The sequence below is a fragment of the Cherax quadricarinatus genome, chromosome 34, assembly GCF_038502225.1.
Source record: "Cherax quadricarinatus isolate ZL_2023a chromosome 34, ASM3850222v1, whole genome shotgun sequence".
NCBI lineage: Eukaryota > Metazoa > Arthropoda > Malacostraca > Decapoda > Parastacidae > Cherax > Cherax quadricarinatus.
The window spans coordinates 14,921,870-14,936,927 of record NC_091325.1 but is presented as its reverse complement, the minus strand read 5'-3'; positions in this window follow the sequence as shown (position 1 = coordinate 14,936,927).

Here is a 15,058-nt window from a genome sequence, read left to right as displayed (position 1 = left end):
GTTTCTAATGAGCCAGTGTGTGCTGCCTGTGTTGGACTGTGTTCGTTCGGCTAACACAACAGCATGGCTGATTAGGCCATCAGTCAGGAGACTTGATCTGGAATTGGGCAGTGGGAATGGTGATCCCCGAAATCGTCTTTAGGTATCCTTTAGGGGAGGCCAGGGAGGTAAAGGAGTGAACTGTGAGAACTTTCAGAAATGGAGAAGCAATGCTAGTGATGGTTCTGTTCAGATCACATCTTTAATATTGCTCAGATCACTTCTTTAATATTATTCACATCACATTTTTAATACTGTTCCACTTTCAAAGACTTTTTCAATTCAGGCGATATAGAACTGGAAAATATAGAAGTCGTATACTAGCCACCTAGAATCAATGAAACATCTAAACCATTGGGAATGCTTCAGAGCACTTACATAGGAGAATACACGGGACCTGGTGCCCAGTTTGCACACTGCTATAACAACTTACTAGAGTAAAAAAATATGGAAGAAAGCGACAACAGAAGCGCCGTAAGTATAATTAAGAAACACTCTTAACGTTTGTGGTCCTAGACTCTTCAACCTAATACCAGCTGATGTTAGAAATATTGTCGGAACAAGTTCCATCCTTTAGAGAGGAAATTTTTGCCAGAACGAGTTAGCTTTCATGAGGAAAATGAGCCAATATATCTTGCAACTGCGTGGACCTACGGGCAGCTAATACTAACAGCCTGGCTGATCTGGCGGTCAACACGGTAATCCTTGCCTCAACCAGGGTTGCGAGGGTTAAAGAACCCTCGGTGACAGATATATCACACTATTAAATCTTCCCATGTTCTCAGTTACAGGGTAACAGAGCCCACAGGTCGACCATAACCTTAGCTCATAAACAACAGTTAGTGTGCCATGGCTCTGGTTCTTTCACCCTCTATACTCTGTCCTTATCCTCCTCTCCTCTCCTAATGCTTATGTGGAACTACTATCTGTTACGCTTGGCGTAGGAGGAGAGTTATAGACTTAGTTATCAGATTTCATGATGCAGATTACTCAGCGTTTTAATGCCTTTTACTTTTAAGATTAGTTAAGATTACATTTCTTGCTGTGTATCTAGGAAACGGCATCCATTTCCTAGTTTTTATTTTCGTGTTTATCTGGTTAAATTTTGCACAGTTTATCTCCTTTCGCTGCAATTTTTGTCCACAGTTTCAGTGCTAAAGTCATCACAGTTTGTTCTCGATATCTACTGATAACTTTCCACCATTTTCTAAATGAACCTAATCAAGCAGTATTTTATAGCTATGTGGGTTTGCAATCCGCTATCAACAACAAACTGGTTTACCTGGTGGTCAACTGGCATGGATAACCTTAGGCAGGACTACGGGGAGTAGAAGAATCTCTGACAACACCTGTATGTTACAGAAACGTCACTAAAACGCTTTTATCTCATACAAAAACAAGAACAACATACTCAGTGAGAAGCCAGGAAAGGATATGATGTATTCAGAGAAAAATGAATTAATGCATAAAACTCGTAGGTATGTTTGCTCAAGTACCTTTAAAAGAGGTCGAATGTAACCTTCTTGTCTCATCACGAAGCATTATAAATATCTGTGAAGTTAGATAATGAATAATTTTATTTAACTGCAAACAGAATCCTTGACATAACCATATTCCTTAGTAATAACAGGAAAATATATAAGCCTATATATGGTGCCTCTTGCAAACGAATATAAACGTGCTCTCCCTGCCAGGAACTTTGTATAAATACTAAGAGGTGTATCATTCTTGATTTGTATGTATTGAAAGAATTTACATCTCGGTATATATAATGTGTCGGTTTGTTGGGTTTCAAGGCTGCTCAAACTACACGAGGGTCATTAAGACTACACGAATCCTTGTTTGTGTTGGGGATTAAAATATCGTTTACTAGTGATTTACAAGTGACATTACTGGCTTTGAGAGTGAGATTGTAGTCCGTATTTCTGGTGGAAATGCAGCAAATTCATAGTTAATCGCAAATGAGTTGTTGAATTTCATGTGTTTAGATTTATCTGACGTACTCTTCCTGTCTCTGACATCGTCTTAAAGGTTATGTATTTTCCCTGGTTATGCATATTTAAATTTATGTATATTTATGATTATATAAATATATTTGGCTATGTACATTTCCAGTCCAAGTATTCTGATTATTTTTTGGCTATGTATATTTTCAGGACGTGTATTTTCCTGACTATATATTTGGTTCTGTATATTTATGGTATTGTCCCTCGGGTTATATGTATTTATATATGTACATTTGTCTTTATAGCTGTGAATTTATCCGGCTACGTCTCTCTCTGTCTCTGGATACGTATATCTGTTAATGTATCTGTCTCTCTTCCGCTTCTGTTCATCATCATCTAGGCGGCCTTTCCATCTTGCTTATCCCACACTCCCTCGCCATTCTCTCGTGCTGTTCCCAACATTTATCTCCTTCGTTCCCAGCACCTGAGTCTCGGTCGCGCCGCCTTCCCCTCCCCCCCACAAAAGACAACCCACCCCCTCTGATATCCTTTCCCCGACATTAAACAACCCACCCCCTCTGATAGCCTCACCCCCCACAATAGACAACCCACCCCTCTGATAGCCTCACACCCACAATAGACAACCCACCCCTCTGATACCCTTTCCCACCACAATAGACAACCCACACCCTCTGATACCCTTCCGCCCAAAATAGACAACCCACCCCCTCTGATACCCTTCCCCCCACAATAGACAACCCACCCCTCTGATAGCCTCTGCGAAAAACACACCTTAAGCCAGCAGATAGTGGAGCCAACAAGACTAGAAAACACACTTGACCTTATCTTCACAAATAATGAGGACCTGATAAGAGACATAAGAATATCAAAAACAACTAATTCCAATCACAACCTAATCGAAGTCCAGACGTACATGCATAGGGGTCCTAATCAGCAGAATGCATGTACCTGTGAAGGTGTCTTCACAAAATACAACTTCAGCAACAAGAACATCAACTGGGACCAGGTAAACCATGTCATAAACGAAACACGTTGGGAAGATATCTTAAATGACATGGATCCACACCAGTGCCTTGAAAGGATCAACTTCCTGGCAGCTGAAGCATGTTCTAGGCATATTCCCCTAAGAAAGAAGAAAAGCAGGAGTAAACTGGAGAGAGAAAGACGCTCCCTCTACAGAAGACGACGAAGAGTCACTGATCTCCTCAGGAGTGCTAGAATATCTGATACACGAAAGGAGGCGCTGACCAGGGAAGTGGAAACTATCGAACGTAAGTTAAATGACTCTTACAGGAGCCAGGAGAGGCAGGAGGAGCTTAAAGCTATTAGTGAAATTGAAAGAAATTCAAAATATTTCTCTTCATATGCCAAAAATAAGGCAAATACCAAATCTAGTATCGGGCCCTTACTCACACAGGATGGGACTTACACAGATGACAACAAGGAAATGAGTGAAATATTGAAATCCCAGTACGACTCTGTGTTTAGTGAACCACTAATCAGTCTGAGGATCGACGACCCAAATGATTTCTTCATGAATGAGCCTCAAAACTCCATAAATGTATGCCAGATTTCCGACATTACTCTAACTCCGATAGATTTCGAGAAAACCATTGACAACATGCCCATGCACTCAGCCCCGGGCCCAGACTCGTGGAACTCTGTTTTCATTAAGAACTGCAAGAAACCCCTCTCGTGTGCCCTAAGTACACTATGGAGGAGGAGCTTGGACATGGGTGAAATTCCACAGTCACATAAAACAACGGATATAGCCCCACTCCATAAAGGTGGCAGCAAAGCATTAGCTGAGAACTATAGACCAATAGCTCTGACGTCCCACATCATAAAAATCTTTGAAAGAGTGCTAAGAAGCAAGATTGCAAATCACCTGGATTCCCAAAATCTGCACAATCCAGGGCAACATGGGTTCAGGGCAGGTCGCTCCTGCCTCTCACAACTACTGGATCACTATGATATGGCCTTGGATGCACTGGAAGAAAATCAGAATGCAGATGTAATATACACAGACTTTGCAAAAGCATTTGACAAATGCGATCATGGCGTAATAGCCCATAAAATACGTGCTAAAGGAATAACTGGGAAAGTGGGGAGATGGATCTTCAACTTCCTAACAAATCAAGCACAGAGTAGTGGTCAACAGAGTTAAATCAGAGGCTGCCATAGTGAAGAGCTCTGTTCCAAAAGGCACAATACTTGCCCCCATCTTATTCCTCATCCTCATATCGGACATAGAGAGAGATATACATCACAGCACCGTATCATCCTTTGTGGATGATACTAGGATCTGCATGAGGCTGTCATCTGCTGAGGACGTGGTTAACCTCCAAGAAGATATAAACAAAGTTTTCCAGTGGGCAACGGTAAACAATATGATGTTCAATGAGGACAAATTCCAACTACTCCGTTATGGAAAACTGGAGGAGATAATAACTAGAACAGAGTATACTACAGACTCTGGCCATACAATAGAGCGGAAAAATAATGTAAGGGACCTGGGAGTAGTAATGTCTGAGGATCTCACTTTCAAGGATCACAACAGTGCCACGATCGCACGTGCAAAGAAAATGATAGGATGGATAATGAGAACGTTCAAAACGAGAGATGCCAAGCCTATGATGATCCTTTTCAAATCACTTGTTCTCTCTAGGCTGGAATACTGCTGTACATTAACATCTCCATTCAAAGCAGGTGAAATCGCAGATCTAGAGAGTGTACAGAGATCCTTTACTGCGCGTATAAGTTCTGTCAAGCACCTTAACTACTGGGAACGCTTGGAAGCACTTGACTTATACCCGTTGGAATGCAGGAGGGAGAGATATATCATAATCTACACTTGGAAAATCCTGAAAGGAATGGTCCCAAATCTGCACACAGAAATCACTCCCTACGAAAGTAAGACTGGGCAGGCGATGCAAAATGCTCCCAATTAAAAGTAGGGGCGCCATTAGTACACTAAGGGAAAACACCATAAGTGTCCGGGGCCCAAGACTGTTCAACAGCCTCCCATCAAGCATTAGGGGAATTGCCAATAAACCCCTGGCTGCCTTCAAGAGAGAGCTGGACAGATACCTAAAGTCAGTGCGGGATCAGCCGGGCTGTGGCTCGTACGTTGGACTGTGTGCGGCCAGCAGTAACAGCCTAGTTGATCAGGCCCTGATCCAACGGAAGGCCTGGTCATGGACCGGGCCGCGGGGGCGTTGATCCCCGGAATAACCTCCAGGTAACCCCTCCAATAGACAACCCACCCTTCTGATAGCCTCAGCCCCCACAATAGACAACCCACTCCTCTGATAGCCTCACCCCCACAATAGACAACCCACCCCTCTGATAGCCTCACCCCCCACAACAGACAACCCACCCCTTTGATAGTCTCACCCCTACAATAGACAACCCACTCCTCTGATACCCTCACCCCCCTACAATAGACAACCCACTCCTCTGATAGCCTCACCCCCACAATAGACAACCCACCCCTCTGATAGCCTCACCCCCCACAATAGACAACCAGCTCCTCTGATAGCCTCACCCCCACAATAGACAACCCACTCCTCTGATAGCCTCACCCCCACAATAGACAACCCACTCCTCTGATAGCCTCACCCCCACAATAGACAACCCACTCCTCTGATAGCCTCACCCCCAACAATAGACAACCCACTCCTCTGATAGCCTCACTCCCCACAATAGACAACCCAATCCTCTGATAGCCTCACCCCCCACAGTAGACAACCTACTCATCTGATAGCCTCATATTCCCCTAAGAAAGAAGAAGAGCAGGAGTAAACTGGAGAGAGAAAGACGCTCCCTCTACAGAAGACGACGAAGACTCACTGAGCTCCTCAGGAGTGCTAGAATATCTGATACACGAAAGGAGGCGCTGACCAGGGAAGTGGAAACTATCGAACGTAAGTTAAATGACTCTTACAGGAGCCAGGAGAGGCAGGAGGAGCTTAAAGCTATTAGTGAAATTGAAAGAAATTCAAAATATTTCTTTTCATATGCCAAAAACAAGGCAAATACCACATCTAGTATCGGGCCCTTACTCAGACAGGATGGGACTTACACAGATGACAACAAGGAAATGAGTGAAATATTGAAATCCCAGTACGACTCTGTGTTTAGTGAACCACTAATCGGTCTGAGGATCGACGACCCAAATGATTTCTTCATGAATGAGCCTCAAAACTCCATAAATGTATGTCAGATTTCCGACGTTACCCTAACTCCGATAGATTTTGAAAAAGCCATTGACAACATGCCCATGCACTCAGCCCCGGGCCCAGACTCGTGGAACTCTGTTTTCATTAAGAACTGCAAGAAACCCCTCTCGCGTGCCCTAAGTACACTATGGAGGAGGAGCTTGGACATGGGTGAAATTCCACAGTCACTTAAGACAACGGATATAGCCCCACTCCATAAAGGTGGCAGCAAAGCATTAGCTGAGAACTATAGACCAATAGCTCTGACGTCCCACATCATAAAAATCTTTGAAAGAGTGCTAAGAAGCAGGATTACAAATCACCTGGATTCCCAAAATCTGCACAATCCAGGGCAACATGGGTTCAGGGCAGGTCGCTCCTGCCTCTCACAACTACTGGATCACTATGATATGGCCTTGGATGCACTGGAAGAAAATCGGAATGCAGATGCAATATACACAGACTTTGCAAAAGCATTTGACAAATGCGATCATGGTGTAATAGCCCATAAAATACGTGCTAAAGGAATAACTGGGAAAGTGGGGAGATGGATCTTCAACTTCCTAACAAATCGAACACAAAGAGTAGTGGTCAACAGAGTTAAATCGGAGGCTGCCATAGTGAAGAGCTCTGTTCCACAAGGCACAGTACTCGTCCCCATCTTATTCCTTATCCTCATATCAGACATAGAGAGAGATATTCATCACAGCACCGTATCATCCTTTGCGGATGACACTAGGATCTGCATGAGGCTGTCATCTGCTGAGGACGCGGTTAACCTCCAAGAAGATATAAACAAAGTTTTCCAGTGGGGAACGGTAAACAATATGATGTTCAATGAGGATAAATTCCAACTACTCCGTTATGGAAAACTGGAGGAGATAATAACTAGAACAGAGTATACTACAGACTCTGGCCATACAATAGAGCGGAAAAATAATGTAAGGGACCTGGGAGTAGTAATGTCTGAGGATCTCACTTTCAAGGATCACAACAGTGCCACGATCGCACGTGCAAAGAAAATGATAGGATGGATAATGAGAACGTTCAAAACGAGAGATGCCAAGCCAATGATGATCCTTTTCAAATCACTTGTTCTCTCTAGGCTGGAATACTGCTGTACATTAACATCTCCATTCAAAGCAGGTGAAATCGCAGATCTAGAGAGTGTACAGAGATCCTTTACTGCACGTATAAGTTCAGTCAAGCACCTTAACTACTGGGAACGCTTGGAAGCACTTGAGTTGTACTCTTTGGAACGCAGGAGGGAGAGATATATCATAATCTACACTTGGAAAATCTTGGAAGGAATGGTCCCAAATCTGCACACAGAAATCACTCCCTTCGAAAGTAAAAGACTGGGCAGGCGATGCAAAATGCCCCCAATAAAAAGTAGGGGCGCCATTGGTACACTCAGTGGTGACGTGTACTTAGCTCTCAGTGGTGACGTGTACTTAGCTCAGTGGTGACGTGTACTTAGCTCAGTGGTGACGTGTACTTAGCTCCGTGAAGACCTGTTTGTGTGCTCTCTGTGAATCTGAACCAGGATGCCCTCTCTTGAGCAACTTTACCAGCAGCTGAGAGAAGAGCTCAGAGTTGCTAAGATGGAGATATGGCGATTAACGGAGGAGAAGAAGAGGATTCGTAGTAATCCTCCTGTTGTGAGTCCCCAGGTTAAGAGGGGAGCTTGGTCAGTGGCTGGGCAACATGGAACCAAGCTGAAGATCAAGAAAACGGTTGGAGAGGCAGAAACAACGAGAAACCAGAAGACTACCATGGAAACTTCCAACCCATTCTCGGTGCTACCTAACGAATGTGAGTGTTCTACTGGGAATGCCACAACGAACACCAAAGAAGCATTGGCAGACGTGAGTGAGACATCCCTAGAAACCCCAACGAAGACCATCGAGAATGTCTTGACGAGTTCTACAAGTGGTATAATGCTACCTGGCGAATGTGAGTCGACTACTCGGAGCATCACGACGGACGACGCCAAGGAAGGTAAAAACGTTGTTGTTGGGGATAGCCAGATTAGGTACATGGATAGGGCATTCTGCTTGAAGGATAGGAGTAGGAGGCAGAGAGTGTGTTTTCCTGGGGCTGGGATGAAGGATATTGTTAGCCGTCTGGATGACATGAGAGGTAATGGGAGCAATCCTATTATCTGTCTCAGTGCTGGAGGCAACGATGTTGGCAGACGTAGGAGTGAGGACCTGATTAGCAGGTATAGGTCAGCAATAGAGATAATTAGGAGGAAGGGTGGGAAACCTGTCATATGTGGCATTTTGCCAAGGAGAGGAGTTGGAAATGAATGGTTGTCCAGAGCAATTGGTGTCAATTGCTGGCTGGACAAATACTGTAAGGAAAATGTGGTAACATTCATTGACAACTGGGACCTCTTCTATGGCAGAAATGACATGTATGCCAGGGATGGGGTTCACTTATCTAGGTGTGGGGTGGGAGCACTGGCCAACGCAGTGGAGGGAGCTGTTAGGTCTTTAAACTAGGAACAGTTAGTGGTATGGGTTTTTGCGGGAAAACTGTGAAGTCTCAGGGTAGTAACATGAGTACTAGGAGAACTAGTAATAGGCAAAATGAGGTGGATATTGGAAAGCCAGTGGCACTAATTGACAAGGACAGTAATAGGTTTAGAGGAATAACAGAAAGGAGCAGGAAGGGTAAAGAGAGAGGAGGGTCTTTAAGTATTTATTACACAAATAGTCGAAGATGGATAAGTTGAGACTAGTTGCTAGTGCAGGTAACATAGATGTATTTGCCATTACTGAGACGTGGTTTAATTCAAAAAGTCGGGACATGCCTGCAGAATGTCACATTCAGGGTTTTAAATTGTTCCAAGTAGATAGAAGTATCGGGAAGGGGGGGTGGGGTGGCATTGTATGTCCGAGATCGCTTGAACTGTTGCATAAAAACGGGTATTAAGTCTGAAGTAACACATACAGAGTCTGTTTGGATAGAATTTTCAGAGGGGCATGAAAAATTAATTTTAGGTGTGATATACCGTCCCCCAAATTTAGATAGGGACCAGGGGAGACTACTATGGGAGGAAATTGTTAGGGCCACAAGGCACGATAATGTAGTAATTCTAGGAGACTTTAACTTTAGTCATATTGATTGGAATTTTTTGACTGGGAATTTAGAATCATACGACTTCTTAGAAGTAGTTCAGGATTGTTTTTTGAAGCAGTTTGTGACAGAACCTACAAGGGGTAATAACCTGCTTGACTTAGTTCTGGCAAACAATGAATCCCTTGTTAATAATTTAGAAGTTTCAGAGGAACTGGGTGCTAGCGACCACAAATCAATTACATTTTGAATTGAATGGAAGTATGATAGTAGGGATAACTCAGTAACAGTCCCAGATTTTCGCTTAGCAGATTACGATGGGCTTAGAAAACACTTATCATCTATTGGCTGGGGTAACGAAGAGAGCTATCAATATGACAGTTTTCTGAACACAATACATGCTGCTCAAAGAACGTTTATCCCTTATAAAGAAATTAGATCAAATAGAAATGACCCAAAATGGATGAATAATAGGCTGAAATATCTACTAGGGCATAAGAAAGGAATTTATAGGCGTATCAAAAGAGGCGAGGGTCATCTTATGAATCAGTATATTGACATTAAGAGGGACATTAAAAAGGGGATAAGAAAAGCTAAAAGGGACTATGAAATTAAAGTTGCTAGGGATTCTAAAACTAACCCAAAAATTTTTTTCCAGGTATATAGAACAAAAGTCAGAGATAAGATAGGTCCCCTTAAAAATAACTATGGGCATCTTACTGACAAAGAGAATGAAATGTGCTCGATTTTAAATAATTATTTTCTCTCGGTTTTTACACAGGAAGACACTAATAATATTCCGGTAATCAATTTTTATAGTGGGCCAGAAGAAGATAAATTATGTAACATCACAGTCACTAGTGAAATGGTTGTGAAGCAGATAGACCGACTGAAGCAAAATAAGTCACCGGGTCCTGATGAGGTTTTTTCAAGGGTTCTAAAGGAATGCAAAATGGAAGTCTGTGAACCATTAACTAATATTTTTAATTTATCTCTTCAAACAGGTGTAGTGTCTGATATGTGGAAGATGGCTAATGTAATTCCTATTTTTAAAACAGGGGACAAGTCGTTACCTTCAAATTACCGCCCAATAAGCCTGACCTCAATTGTAGGCAAATTACTAGAGCCAATTATAGCTCAAATTATAAGAAGCCATCTCGATAAGCATAGCTTGATTAATGATACTCAGCATGGATTCACAAGAGGCCGGTCTTGTCTAACTAATTTATTAACTTTCTTCAGTAAAGCTTTTGAGGCTGTTGACCACGATAAAGAATTTGATATTATTTACTTAGATTTTAGTAAGGCATTTGATAGAGTTCCGCACCAAAGACTTGAAGAAAGTAGCAGCTCATGGCATTGGGGGAAGGGTGCTCTCGTGGATCGAATCATGGCTCACAGACAGGAAGCAGAGAGTGTCCATAAATGGGGTTAAATCCGAGTGGGGATCAGTAACAAGTGGCGTTCCACAGGGATCACTCTTGGGCCCGTTGTTGTTTATAATATATATCAATGATCTTGATGAGGGAATTACTAGTGATATGAGCAAATTCGCCGATGACACGAAGATAGGTAGGATAATTGATTCAAACGTAGATGTTAGGGAACTTCAGGAGGATTTAGACAAACTCTACTCTTGGTCAGAAAAGTGGCAGATGCAGTTCAATGTAGATAAATGCAAGGGTCTGAAGCTCGGGAGTGTCCATAACCCTAGCACTTATAAGTTAAATAATGTAGAACTTAGCCATACAGATTGCGAAAAGGACTTGGGGTTATGGTAAGCAGCAACCTTAAACCAAGACAGCAATGCCTAAGCGTACGTAATAAGGCAAATAGATTACTGGGATTTATATCAAAAAGTGTAAGCAACAGAAGTCCAGAGGTCATACTGCAGCTTTATACATCATTAGTCAGGCCTCACCTAGATTATGCAGCTCAATTCTGGTCTCCATATTACAGAATGGACATAAATTCGTTAGAAAACATTCAGCGTAGGATGACTAAATTAATACATAGCATTAGAAATCTTCCTTATGAAGAAAGATTGAAGACTCTTAAGTTACATTCACTTGTTAGACGAAGAATGAGGGGAGACCTGATCGAAGTGTATAAGTGGAAGACAGGTAATAATAAAGGGGATATTAACAAGGTCTTGAGGATATCTCTCCAAGAGAGAACCCGCAGTAATGGATTTAAATTAGATAAGTTTAGATTTAGAAAGGACATAGGAAAGTATTGGTTTGGAAATAGGGTAGTTGATGAGTGGAACAGTCTACCTAGTTGGGTTATTGAGGCTAGGACTTTGGGTAGTTTCAAATTTAGGTTGGATAAGTACATGAGTGGGAGGGGTTGGATTTGAGTGGGACTTGCACATCGGAGCTTGTTTCTTGGGTGGCATTGAAAATTGGGTTGGTCAAATGTTTGTTAGTGGGATGAATTGTAAAGGACCTGCCTAGTATGGGCCAACAGGCCTGCTGCAGTGTTCCTCCTTTCTTATGTTCTTATGTTCTTAAGGGAAAACACCATAAGTGTCCGGGGCCCAAGACTGTTTAACAGCCTCCCATCAAGCATTAGGGGAATTGCCAATAATCCCCTGGTTGCCTTCAAGAGAGAGCTGGACAGATACCTAAAGTCAGTGCGGGATCAGCCGGGCTGTGGCTCGTACGTTGGACTGCGTGCGGCCAGCAGTAGCAGCCTGGTTGATCAGGCCCTGATCCATCGGGAGGCCTGGTCATGGACCGGGCCGCGGGGGCGTTGATCTCCGGAATAACCTCCAGGTAACCCCCCACAGTAGACAACCCACCCCTCTGATAGCCTCACCACCCACAGTTGACAACCCACCCCTCTGATAGCCTCACCCCCACAGTAAACAACCCACCCCTCTGATAGCCTCACCCCCACAATAAACAACCCACTCCTCTGATAGCCTCACCCCCCACAATAGACAACCCACTCCTCTGATAGCCTCACCCCCACAATAAACAACCCACTCCTCTGGCAATATAAACACAAATGCAGTATAATGTGATCCTTTATTGACTACGTTTCGCCCACACAGTGGGCTTTTTCAAGTCACAAACAGAACTACCTGGGGTGGAAGGAACGCGAGTATTTATAGTCCGGCTGAGGTCAGGTGAAGAATGCTGCATCTGATGATGTACCGAGTTGGGTTGTAGAGTCTAAAAACTTGGGTAGCTTGGAAAGGAGACTGGACAAGTTTGTGAGCAGACCTTCTACAGTGTTCTTATGTGGGATAGCGATGAAGAAGTTTCTTGGCAAGTGGTTCAGCTATGTTATAGAAACCACTATTCTGGTTGAAGTTGTCGGATATAGAAATAAGTGATGATTCCAGGATTCTTCGGTATTGAGTGTTGTCTTCTGTGGCGATAAGTCTTGAGTTTCTGTAGTTTATCAAGTGGTTGTGTGAATTACGGTGTTGTACGCAGGCATTCCTTGTGTCGTCAGACCTGCTTGCGTATTGGTGTTCTGAAATACGTGTTTGGAGGTCCCTTGATGTTTCGCCCACGTATAACTTGTTGCAGTTATTACAAGGGATTATGTATACCCCTGCAGAGGATGGAGGCTTGTCCTGCCTACTACTGGTGATGTCCTTGATGGTCGTGGTTGTGGAGGTAGATACTTGGAATGATGTTTTGGCAAAGATGTTGGAAACATGTTTGGCAATGGAGTTGGTGGGAAGGACTATGTATCTCTTCTCGGCAGTGTCTTCTCTGGGTGTGTTGAAGATGTTTAGTGCTCGCCGTCTGCAGTCTCTGATGAAGTGACGAGGATAGTGGAGTTTGGAAAATACCTGTTCAATTATAGTGCATTCTTCCTCAAGGAACTCGTTGCTGCAGATTCTGAGTGCACGCAGGAAGAAGCCTATAATTACACCACGTTTGGTTTTGGTGTCGTGGTGAGAGTAGAAGTGGAGAAGATCGTTTTGGTTGGTGGGTTTTCGATAGACTTTAAAACGAAGTTCGTGGTCAGCTTTGCAGAGTAGAACATCAAGGAAAGGAAGAGTGTTGTCGACCTCTTCTTCAAGTGTGAACTGGATTGAAGGCTCGACCTGGTTGAGCTTGTCTTGGAGAGCTTGAACGTTGAAGCGTTTAGGAGTTATGAGGAGAATGTCGTCAACATAACGGAGCCAGGTGACAGACGAAGGAATAATGGTGGAGAAACGTTCGGCTTCTAGATGTTCCATGTATAGGTTCGCTAGGACTGCGCTGAGTGGCGAACCCATGGGTAGTCCAAAAGTCTGCTGAAAGAGGTGATTTTCAAAAGAGAAACAAGTAAAGCCAACACATAGTTCAACCAGGTCGATGAAGTCGCTGGCTGGAATGGGAAGATCAAGTGAATCGTCAATTTTCTTGCGCAAGAGATCGATGGCTTGTTTAGTAGGTACTTTAGTGAATAGGGAAGTCACGTCAAGGCTGGAAAGTTTCTTGTTCCTGATGTTGATGTTTCCCGAGGATATGGGCCTCAGTGGGATACCAGGCTTGTGAGTCTTTGGCAAGCCTGGTCCATTTATTTCCAACCCACTCCTCTGATAGCCTCACCCCCACAATAAACAACCCACTCCTCTGATAGCCTCACCCCCCACAATAGACAACCCACTCCTCTGATAGCCTCACCCCAACACCCTCCCCCTCCTGCCACCATATCTACACCTCCTTTAATTCAAAAAGTTTTCATTTGAGATACTGCTCAAACATCATATTCGGAAAGTTTTTTTTCCTTCAGAACGTTACGCGAGTCCGGATTCTCAGGGATTCGTAAAACCTCAAGGACAGAACTTAGTGAAATTTTGATACCTTTTCCCCCAAAAATCATAAAAAATGTCAGTTCTTCAAGATATTGGGTTAAGTTTTTCTGGCAGAAACTCTAGATGTGGTTTTGACGATTTTATTTTTTTATTTTTTAGAGGTTTCGAAACCTCGTATATATAATACATACTTTTTTAAAGCATTGCAGAAGACTCCTGTTTGTTTCTGGGAAGTGATGATTTATATTTCAGAAGTTGTGTATGTGGCAACGTGACTGACAGGGCTGGCGAGCTGGACGTGGATATGGAAATGTATTATATATCCACCTTAATTTAGGGAGAAAAGAAAGATGCAGTTTATAGGCGAGACTGAGAAGTCTCGCCTGTGCAGTAGGGGATTTTTTCTGTACCATCACTATATTTTTATATTTCTCGCAAGGCGAAAAGAGGTTACGACAACGTTTCAGTCCGACTTGGGTTATTTGTGTATTGTTCCAGTCACGGTATTGTGCCTTTTTGCTCTTTAGATTAATTTACTGTTAAACTTCTTGGTCTTGATGAAGAGCTACACAACTCGAAATAATTTAAGGGAATAATAGTCGTTTGACTCTCAGAGCATTAAAAAAAATCTGAGGGGATAGCTGTGTTTCTGGTGTTTACAATGTGTATGTGGCACTGACTCACTAAAATCTGCATAATTGTGGTGTTATATCAAATGCTAAACTTGTTGTTCATCCTCTAACTTTACTCATAACTTCGGACACCTTGCTGCTGCTCGCTGTGCGATTCCCCGTTCACTATTTCACCATTTTTAGTGTTGGACATATTGCATCTTGTTTTCGTGGTATGTTATTACTCTCTCTATTTCTCTCTTTATCTCTCTCTCTCTCTCTCTCTCTCTCTCTCTCTCTCTCTCTCTCTCTCTCTCTTTCTCTCACACACACACACACACACACACACACATACAAAATGGGTGAATTATA